An 11,751-nucleotide genomic window follows, 5' to 3' on the forward strand; every position below is an offset into this window, starting at 1 on the left:
TAATGTTTTGTATTTTTAGTAGAGACAGGGTTTCACCGTGGTCTGGATCTTCTGACCTCGTGAATCGCCCGCCTCGGCCTCCCAAAGTGCTGGGATTACAGGCGTGAGCCACCGCGCCCAGCCACAGCAAATCTTACAAACACATTTTTTTTAAATGCCAAATATCTGATTGGATGCATTTTTGATGAGGCAGTTCTCTAGTCTTATATAAAGCACTAGTCTTTCATGATAGTAAATGACCCAAATGAAATACAAAGAAAAAACTAAAAGCTTCTTGTTGAAGATAGAGTGACCCAGCAAGTCTGCTTCTACATATATATCCAAGAGAACTGAACACATAAAATTAACACAAAAACTTGTACATGAATGTTCACAGCAGTGCAATTCACAACAGCCAAAAATTAGAAACAGTTCAAATGTCCATCTGCAGACAAAAGGATAAACAAAATGTGGTATATCTATACAATGGACTATTGTTTGGCAATACAAAGGAATAAAATGCGGATTCATTTTTTTCCTTTGGAATAAACGTGGATGAATCTTGAAAATATTATGTTGAGTGAAAGAAGCTAGTCACAAAAGACTACATATTATGTGATTCCATGTCTATGAAATGTCCAGAATAGGTAAATCCATAGTGACAGAAAGTAGATTAGTACCAGCCAGGGATAGGGGGAGGAAAAAATTGGGAAGTATGAAGTTTCTTTGGGGGTGATGGAAATGTTCTAGAACTAGAGAGTGGTGATGATTGTACAACATTGTGAATATATGGAAAACAACTGACTTACACACTTAAAAACGGTTAAATTTTTAAACGTTATGTTATATGAATTTCTCAAAAACAAACCAAAAGTTTCTCTTTTGAGGAAGTATCTAAAATGGTTATAACAAAGACAAAAAAAAATTGCAGAAGCCCATTTGCATCAGAGGATCATTGTCAACACTGTCAATACAGTACTCGCTAAATTTAACCACTCCAAGCATCAGGCCTCCAAATAGCCTGGAATCACTGATGGTCTCAATATAAGAATCATCATTGAGCCAATAGTCGTAACTATTATTAGTTATTGGACAAGATATTTGGTGCTGAGAGAAATGTGTTGATCCATAACCTAAGAGATGGTACTTTTGATGTGTCCAACCTCCATTAACAAATAGAAAATCTTTGCATGTAAGTGTGCAGCCATGGACACTTACTTGGTTAGAGAAGGCTTTAAACAGACAATCTCACGAGACCCTACTAAGCCATCCATAGCATTGGTTCCCTTAGGAGCATAAAGAGACAGGAAAAACAGGATGTTGTCATGGCGGCATCAGATGAGTTTCTTTAGCAGACTCCTTGCAGCAGTCCAGGGTTTACTCCATGCCCCCGTTCCCCCTTGGTGACAGCTCAGGTGAGAGGGAATGAGATCAGGAAATGGATGAGTATGGGTACCACCTTGATTTAGAAGTCTTAGTCTATTTAGGCTGCTAGTCTATTCAGGCTGCTATTATGAAATACCATAGACTGGGTAGCTTATAAACAACAGAAATTTATTTCTCACATTTTTGGAGCCTGGGAAGTCAAAAATCAAGGTGCCAGCAGATTCAGTGTCTGGTGAGGACCTGCTTTCTTATAGACAGCACGTTATTGCTCTTTCCTCACATGGTGGAAGGGGCAAGGCAGTTCTTTGGGGTCTCTTTTATACCACTAATCCCATTCTTGAGGCCACTGTACTCATGATCTAATCATCTCGCAAAGACTCCCCACCTCTTAATATCATTACCTTGGGAGTAAGGATTTCAACATATGAATTTTTGAGGGACACAAACATTTAGATCATAGTACAGCCTCATGCCCTACAGAAGCTATTATCTGTAATAGCAGTCTTTTGGCACCAGCTTCCAGGGCCCTAGCAAAAGACATGACTAGTTGAAATAATCCTCTACACTTAGGAAAGCCCAAAGCTATGCCTTTCCACCAGATACTTAAACAGTTCTTTTATAGACTTTCCAGTTCAGATGCAGTTTACTAATTAGATGTTATTTTTACCGTAAGGAATGTTGCCTGGAAACACATCTGATATGCCACCTTTACCAAGTTTTCAGAATTACAGAGCTAGAAAATTAGATAAATTTATCCACAGAGCAGGAGAAAGGTTTTTTAACCCTTTATTTATGTCACGGTTAACAAGTCTCAGACTCATGGCATCCTCCTAGATGGTGCATCTACCTGCATCTCTAAGCTTTAGAAACTCAGAAATTCCTATGGGAATTTTTTAACAGAAAGGAACGAAAAAACAGAAGCACAGGCCCTCATAAGGGAATCCGTTATGTTTGTGGATATCTAAGAAGCCATCTAATCCCTTGTGCAGAGATTTGAAAATATTCAGGATTTGCTGCTTTTTAATTTTACTCCTTTTCCTTTGGTGAAAATCATGACTGGTGGAATCATGACTATTCTGATCAAGTGCATTTAATAAAACCACTAAGCAGACTTAGACCTTCACCAACTATCTACTCTGACAACCAGTTTGGTTTGCTCATTAAGGTTTACGAAATTGAGTGAGCAATGATGAAGGATAACAACCATCCTGGCAAATTTGAACTCACAAGCATTCCTCCTGAACCCTTTGGATTTCCACAAATTTAAAAAACTTTTTATATTGATGCCAACAGCATCTCAAAGTGTTTGCTGTTGATAAGAGATCAGGAAAAAAGAAGATTAAAAGACAAATGACCCAGTGTTTGCCCATGGAAACATTGAGTATATGGTCCAAGAGGCATAAAAGTACAAAGCTGGAAAACAAGAAACAAACAGACAGAGTTTCTCTTAAGAAGTTGCTCAGATCCTATGAATTCAATAAGCCACAGTGAAAAATGAGAGATGGCAAAGCAGAATCAAAGATAAAGTCAAACAGAAGACTCCTGACAAGTGCAATGGAGTCATCAATGATGGGTCAAGAATCTCATTACTGATAAGGAAGAATTTAACATCAGCCAAAAGAGCTGGAGAGTGTCCAAACACTTCCATTATCACACTGTACCAGAGCTAGCACCATGCTAGGTGCTTTGCTAGGGACTTCCCCAGTGGTTACCCATCCTCTAGAGGTGCGTCTTCTGGAACCATGACTACAAAAACAGACTAAGCCAACCAAAACTCAACATGAAATTTGAACATGAACACACAGTCATGAAATCTGAAGGACTCTGATTTGTAGGAAGTCAGTTTAGTGACAGTTTTTTTTTTTAAATCATACTTGAGCTGCTATTTCATATATTATTAGACATTTTTGAATACCTGAATATACACAGGGTAAGGACATACAGTTGCACTTCATCCACATGATAAATAGAATTCATGATAGAGGACAAAGGTTTTTAAAATTGGCATCATTAAAAAAAAAAAAAAAGAAAGAAAAACAGTGAGTCCAGACTACTTAACTTAGTGTACGACTGTCCCTTCCCAGCCCCAATACATACCTACCACTTCCCATTTCCTATCACTGACAGCACTGCTGCCTTGAGACCACCAGAACTGGTTTCACTGTGCTCTTTACCCCTCTTTATATCATCAATACCAGAAGTCCCAAATTCCCATTTATACTTGTTTACTGAATTATGATTCCCATAAGACTCTGCACATTCCCTATTTTCTCTTACATCTTCTCCACCCCCTCAACTCCTCATATCCTTCCACTGTGCCCCTGGAACTCACAGTCTTTCACAATTCCATACAGCTTCAATATCCTCTCTGAATAGACCCTTTACCTCCTTGCTCTAACTAAAACCCGAATATTTCATGAGAATCCTGTTTCCTTTGTAGGCTTCTTAAGTGGTAGATGTTTTTCCCACATCAGTCTTCTGGTAAGCCTGGATGGAGTCTATATCCTTCCTGAAACTCACTGCCACTTCCAGACTCCTTGCTCTCCCTCCTGTGTAAATTCTTCCCTCAACTTTGAATCTCAGGCCATGAGACTCTGCCACCCTTTACCCCTTTTTCTTGCAGTCACCTACTAACTCTCAGATCATTTCCCCTCATTTCTTAAGGACTTTGGCATATTCACTACTACTCTAATTCACATTACTCCTGTCTTCATTCCTGATTTCAAAATCTACACAGATGTCCCTTTTAACATTTAGGCCAATAAGTTCCTTGAATTTTTCTCCACCAGTGATATTTTCCTTGACACTATCTCAGCCAGTAATTCTGAGTTACACCCTACATTTTAGTAATATCAACAGTAAAAGCACTGAATAATCCTAGTTTCTAAACATTTCTACCTCTGACCTCCTGCCTTTCCACTCACTCCTGCTAGTACCTCAATTCCAAGAATCCTTCAATCAATCCTAGACCTACCATCTACTGATCATACTGCCATTCACCTCATATCCCCCGACCATGTCCTTTGCCCAAGACTGTGGGAGCCCACCTCTTGCATCACTGTGACCTGGATGTGAACATGGAGTCAAGAGATAGCATTTTGGAACTTTAAGACTGTCCCATTGGATTTTCGACTTGCATCGGGCCTGTAGCCCCTTTTGTTTCGGACAATTTCTCTGATTTGGAACAGGAGTATTTACCTAATGCCTATACCCCCATTGTATCTAGGAAGTAACTAACTTGCTTTTGATTTTACAGGCTCATAGGCAGAAGGGTCTTGCCTGGTCTCAGATGAGACTTTGGACTGTGGACTTTTGAGTTAATGCTGAAATAAGACTTTGGGGGACTATCAGAAGGCGTGATTCATTTTAAAATACGAGGACATGAGGTTTGGGAGGGGTCGGGGTGGAATGATATGGTTTGGTTGTGGACCCACCCAAATCTTATCTTGAACTGTAGCTCCCATAATTCCCAATTCCCATATGTCGTGGGAGAGACCTGGAAGGATGTAATTGAATAATGGGGATGGGTCTTTCCTGTGCTGTTCTCATGATGGTGAACAAGTCTCATGAAATATGATGGTTTTATAAAGGAGAGTTCCCCTGTACACACTCTCTCTTGCCTGACTCCATGTAAGACATCCCTTTGCTCGTCTTCTGCCATGATTGCGAGGACTCCCCAGTCATGTAAAACTGTGAGTCCATTAAACCTCTTTCCTTTATAAATTATCCAGGCTTGGGTATGTCTTTATTAGCAACATAAGAACAGACTAATACATTCTTTCTTAACTAGGTTAAATTTGATAGTAAATTATATAACCACTACCTTGAATACACCTTCAGTACACTTCACTTGCCCTTTCCTCACTTCATGGTGTTTGCTTGGCAAAACTCCCATCCATGTTAAATCCATTTTTTTTTTTTTTTTTTGCTTACACTGATATAACTGGCCATAGCTGAAGAAAGACACATACAGTCATAATTACTCTTTTAGGTTAGGCTCCCAATAAACAGATCATGAGAAAAAAAAATTATATACAAATGACTTATTAAGGAAATGTTTGGGGAACTAATAAGACATTTGGGGAAGCAGGTCAAGAAAGGGGAGAAAGACAAGCAAGGGTGTGGTCTAAGACAAAGTCCCTTAGAGGGTAGCTTCAGCCTAATCTCACCACTGTGTGGGCAGGGGTAAAGATAATGGGAGAACTCTGCCGTGTCGAAGTTCAAAACATGTCTCTGAAGCAAGGATAATGAAGATTTCATACTTCTGAATCACTAGTGGTTAAGGTCCATCTCAGGTACTCCAACAGTAAGAGCAAAGTGTGCTCCAGCAGCCTGAGGGCAGTTTGCGAAAAAAAGAGCCATGTTCATTGGAAGCAAAAACCAACAAAGGCAAGACATGTACAGCAACACTAAGAAGGGATCCAAGAGGATCTGGGCAAAGCATTAATAATATCTACTGAAATATCTATTCTTGCTTCAAATTCATGACCTCAGCAAACCTCAAAATGAACCACATCTGGTAATCATATTTCCTTAGCTCATTCATTCTCCCATTCTCTTGGATGGCTGTTTCATAATTTTCTCTCCTCAAACCTCAAACACTTTCTTCTCCATCTTCATTCTCAGCTAATTAATTACCTAGTTTCCTATTTCAACGAGCAAATAGGAGCAATCAGATGAGAACTTCCACAAGCTTACAGTACTGTATCTACTGCATACAATAATCTGTACCCATATATTCTGTCTTCCCTCCAGAGTCTGCAGAAGGATGTGCACATTTCTAAGCACAGCCCCTTCTCTTGCATATTAGATTCCTGCCTTCTTAAGGACTTCTTTCCAGGCTTCTCTCCTACACAAAATTTTCTCTTCTAGATTATTGTCATCAGCATACAAATATGATGTTATTTTTTAAAAAGCTTTGTCTTGACCTCACTTCCCCCTCTACTTAAAACATTCCTATTTCCTTTTGTAGAAAAACTCCTCAAGAGTTTACACGTCCTCCTATCTTCTTAAACCCATTTCAATCAAGCTTTCATTCCCTTCTTTCCATTAATACTACTTTCTCAAGATCACTAATACAAACCATGGTTTTCCCCCACCTCTTTGACCACTTCTTCTCAGACTCCTTTGTAGGTTTCTCTTAATCTGCCAACTTCTTAATATTGGGGTGCCTTGGACTCAGTCTCCAAACCTCCTCTCTATGTGAACTATTTTCTAAGACCTTCGATCTCATGTCTTTAAATATATTCTTTTTGTCGATGATTTCCAAATTTATATGTCTAGTCCAGATCGCTGCCCCAACCTCAAGATATAACCAACTGCTTACTATACATATCTACTTGGATGTCCAAAAGGCACCTTGAAACTCAACACTCCAAAACTGAGTTCCTCAAATTCCCCCCAAATCTGCTTTCCTACAGTCATCTATATTTCAGTTCATAATAACCCTATACTTTAAGTTACCAAGGAAGAAATGAAATAATCTTTGTCTCTTCCTTTCCTAGCCCACATCTAATCAGTTAGTAAATCCTTCAAAATACAGTTATGCATTGCTTAATGACAGGGATATGTTCTGGAAAATATGTTAAGTGATTTTTGTCACGTATAAACATCCTAGAGTGCACTTACACAAACCTAGATGGTATAGCCTACTATGCACTGATACATAATTATGTTTTGTGATCCTAAATGTCTCAAAATTGAGTCACTTATGACAGGTGACTCAGCTTACAGTGAAATCACTGACCCCTCAGAGTAGTAAGCATATGGACTGAGGTGATAAGATAGCATCTGCTGTGGCCAGGCACCCTGACACCTGACAAGAAAGTGAAGCTAAAAGTCAGCTGAAGATAATGGCCATGGACACTTCTGTGGGGAGCTGTAAAGGCCTCAGAGAAAGCAAAAGCATGGCTGAGATGCCTGCAGAATCTCTGCCCATGAGAACTCTGAGGCCTCCTTTCCTTTGGCTGTGATAAGCCCTCTGGGAAAAGAGCAGCTACCCACCACCCGGGTCAGTGGGCATTCTGAGGAAAACCAAACCTGGTTTTCTCAGTCAGTGTGCTGGTCTCCCAAGCTACTTGCTGTGTTTCCCCTCTCTATTACTGCCTATGTGTGTTGGATAGAGTTACAGGATTGATGTGTGGAAGCCACACAATAAACCGTGAATTCTTATGCATTTAATTGGTCCTGATTCATTGTGAAACTTCTCAGCTGGTTGGAGTTAGCATAAGTAGGCTGACTCGAACCCAACAGGACACACCTGAGCTCTATGGTACAGCCTGCTGCTCCTAGGTTATAACCTGTGCAGCGTGTGACTGTACTGAATACTGCAGGCAATTAATTGTAACACAACGATAAGCATTTGTGTATGTAAACATATTTAAACATAGAAAAGGTACAGTAAAAACACAGTATTATAATCTAATGGGACCACTGCCATACATGCAGTCCGTCATTGACCAAAACGTCATTATGCAGCATGTGACTGTCTACTTACACTATGACCACTGCTTACCTATTCTACACTACCACTCTGGTCCATGCCACTAATATCTCCCTGCTGGAACACTGTAATGCATTGGTGTCCTTGCTTCTGCCCTTGGCCCCTTCAGTCAACACTCTACACAAGAAGCAGAGATTCTGGTTTTTGTTTTTGTTTTTTTAAAGACAGATTACTTCCTTCCTCTGCTCCAGCCTGTTTTAAGTCTCTCCCCATCTCAATTCAAAGTAAAAGCCGAAGTCTCTACATTGCCCGACAGGGTCCCTGTTGCCCTTGCTTACACTACTTCAGGCATTTGGGCTGTTGTTTCCTCAACACACTAGGCACACACCCCTTTCAGGGCCTTTGCATTAGCAGTCCCCTCTGTCTGGAACCACTTTTCCTGGATATTTACATGGCTCACATTTTCATCCCTCTTCAAGTCTTTGCTGAATGCCATGTGCTCAAGGAAGCCTTCCTGCCCCACACCCAAATATTCCCTATTCTTTTTTCCTCCATATTACACATCAACTTCTACATTGTGAAGTTCAGAAGTTGATTTTCCTGTCTGTTTTCTACAAATACAATGGAAGTTCCAGGGAGGCAAGATTATTGTTATATCCTCAGTGGTTGAGACAGTGCCAGATACATATTAGGCACTCAGCTGCAAATCACAAGTTTTGTTGTATCAAGCCATATAATGCTTTCATTATTGATTAGTTCTAAATATTTTATATTTCCAATAGGATTTAATTTTTGCAAATTTTAAAAGTAAATCTTGCAGATAAAAAGAGTACTTACAAAATTGATAAGGCATGAGGAATAGTAATGCCACAAACACCACTTTCACTACCCAGAGAAAATTACTGTCTTTGAAACCCTGTATGTCCCTCCCCTTGAATAACTAGTTTTGAATTTTATATTTATCATTCCCTTGAAGTTTATCTCTGTACACAATATACTGTTCATTTCTTCATGTTTTTTATTCTGTGTTATGTATAGCTGTAGCTGAATCATTTTCACTATTGTATGGTACTTCATTATGTGAATACACTGCAATTTATTCATCCATTCTCTATCTATAGACGTTGTGTTGTTTCCTGGATTTTTGCTATTACAAACAGTACAATGAACATCTTTGTAGATTGTCCCCTTATACTCTAGTATAGGAAAAGTCTCAGGAGTATACATCTATGAGTAGAACTGCTAGTTCATAGGGCATGTGTATCTTCCCAACTTCATTTTTTACAAGATCATGTCAAGTTGTTTTTCAATAGTAGCTATACTAATTCACACCCCTATATGAGTCCTTGTTGCCCCATATTCTGACCAATGCTTGATATTGTTAGATTTTTTTTTTTTTTTGAGATGGAGTCTGCCTCTGTCTCACCCAGGCTGGAGTGCAGTGGCGCAATCTCAGCTCACTAAAGCTTCTGCCTCCTGGGTTCAAGCAATTCTCCTGCCTCAGCCTCTCAAGTAGCTGGGATTACAGGTGCGCTGGGATTACAGGTGCGCATCACCACATCCAGCTAATTTCATATTTTTAGTAGAGATGGGGTTTCACCATGTTGGCCAGGCTGGTCTCGAACTCCTGACCTCAGGTGATCCACCCGCTTCGGCCTCCCAAAGTGCTGGGATTACAGGCATGAGCCACTGTGCCTGGCCTATTGTCAAATTTTTTAAAAGAAGTCAATCTGGTGGTGTGAAATGGTTTCTCATTGTGTTGTTTTTTTCTTAATTTGCATTTCCCTTATTACTACAGTATAATGAAGTTGAGCACCTTCAAGTTTTCACCTATTTTTCTGGTGAGCTATTATAGTTATATTCTGAATATTTTAACCATTATATGCACTGAAAATATTTTCTTTTGTCTTTTCACTTTAAGAAGTCTTTTAATGAACATTTATCATTTCCTTTGTGGTTTCTGCTTTTGTCTTTAAAATTTTTTCTTCTCTAAGTCATAAAAATAACTTACACATCTTCTAAACATTTATAGTTTTGCCTTTAACATTCAATTCTTTTATCTACCTGGAACTGTGTGAGATAAAGAGTCTAATTTCTATTTCTTCATATAGATAACCATTATTCCAGTATAACTACTTGAAAAGTTCTTCTTTCCCCCCCCCACTGACTCTCAGTGCCAACACTGTCACATATCAAACGTCTATAAATATGTGGGTCTTTCTGTCAACTGTCTATTCTATTTCATTGGTTTGTCTATCTCTGTGCTAATATCATACCATCTTAATTCAAATTTCCCACCCTGTGGTTCTTTAAAAATGTTTCTTCTATCCTTAGCCCTTCGCTCTTACACATAAAATTTAGGAGCACTTTTTCAAATTAGAGAAAAAAATTAGGATTTTGATTGTCATTGCTTTGAATCAATAGATCGATTGGAAGAAAAAAGTTTGCAATACTGAATATTCCTATTCAACAACATGACATCTCTCATTTTTTAAAATTCTTTTTAAGGTCCTAATAAAAGTTTTATCATTTCTCTACAAAGGTATTGCACATCTTTTATTTAGGTAATTTATATTTTTGATGCTCTTATAAGTTTTTGAAAATTACATTTTAACTGTTGCTAAAGTAGAGAAATGCAGTTGATTTCTGTACACTGAACTTTGACAGTTTTCTACTGTCTGTGTAGATTATTGGCTCTTTAATCCATGAATCAATTAATTTATAAACATGTATTTGTTAGCTGTCTTCTGTTAAACTTTTGGCATTTAAAAAAACACATTTTCTTTTTTTTTTTTTTTTTTGAGTCTCACTGTGCCACCCAGGCTGGAGTGTGGTGGTGCAATCTCAGCTCACTGCAACCTCCCTCTCCCGGTTCAAGAGATTCTCCTGTCTCAGCCTCCCAAGTAGCTGGGACTACAGGCACATGCCATCACGCCCGGCTAATTTTTGTATCTTTAGTAGAGATGGGGGTTTCACCATGTTGGCCAGGCTGGTCTTGAACTCCTGACCACAAGTGCTTCACGTGCCTCAGCCTCTCAAAGTGCTGGGATTACAGGTGTGAGCCACTGCACCTGGCCAAAACACATATTTTCAAAATATAAAGATCGATTCTTTTGAATTTCCTTCATGGCCTATGTGTTTTCAATTTTTATAAACTTTTTCACGTGTCCTAGAAATGAATGCGTGTTCTCTGTGGGATCCAGAGTTCCGTATATATTTATTAAACCACGCTTATACAACATTTCTGGAAGCAATTTTTATACCAAACTAATTTCATTTTTTTAACACGATTATGGTTTAACATTCAGCTTGGTTCAGAATTAAGTCTCTTTCAGTTATGTACCTCTTCAACATCCCTACAATATGAACATTACTATCTCCTGTTTGCCAAAGCAGGACTAGATGCTCAAAGGGCAACTTGTCCAAACTCCACAGCAATTGAAATAGTTGAAATTTGAACTTTGATCTGTTTTAGTTTGTCACAACACAAGGCTTCTGGCCTAGAAATCTCAGCTATTCTTTATTCCACCTTTTCCTTCATCCTCCAATATCTACTGGGACATGGGACCTTTTGATTCTACACCCTAAAATGTTCCCTGATCAATCTCATTTATTACAATTTTAATTTTCACCAAAATCAGTAGTCAAAGAATATAAATGCCAGTGATAAAATACCACTAGCATACTGTGTTGTTGCAATTTTTACACCCTTTCACCTATATTACGGTACTTCATTTCATTAATAAGACTAATTAAAACAGGTATTACAACTTAGGAAACCGGTTCTCAGAATGTTTATGTAACATATTTAAACTCCCAGACAGCAAGTGACAGATCCAGTTTTCTGAATGATAGGACTCTTTCTATAGCCCTGTATTAGTAACAATGTTATTTTTAGAATAAAGTTTTAAGAATGTATCATCTATTGTAAAACATCAGACTAA

General features: G+C 38.7%; 1 protein-coding gene across 2 annotated transcripts in view; it reads right to left on the reverse strand.

Moving 5' to 3' along the window:
* Positions 1-11,751, reverse strand: part of ACAD11 (acyl-CoA dehydrogenase family member 11) — a 92,989-nt gene that overhangs the window by 80,203 nt on the left and 1,035 nt on the right. The gene's annotated exons all lie outside the window — the stretch shown is intronic.

The sequence above is a fragment of the Rhinopithecus roxellana genome, chromosome 1, assembly GCF_007565055.1.
Source record: "Rhinopithecus roxellana isolate Shanxi Qingling chromosome 1, ASM756505v1, whole genome shotgun sequence".
In the NCBI taxonomy this organism is placed as follows: Eukaryota; Metazoa; Chordata; class Mammalia; order Primates; family Cercopithecidae; genus Rhinopithecus; species Rhinopithecus roxellana.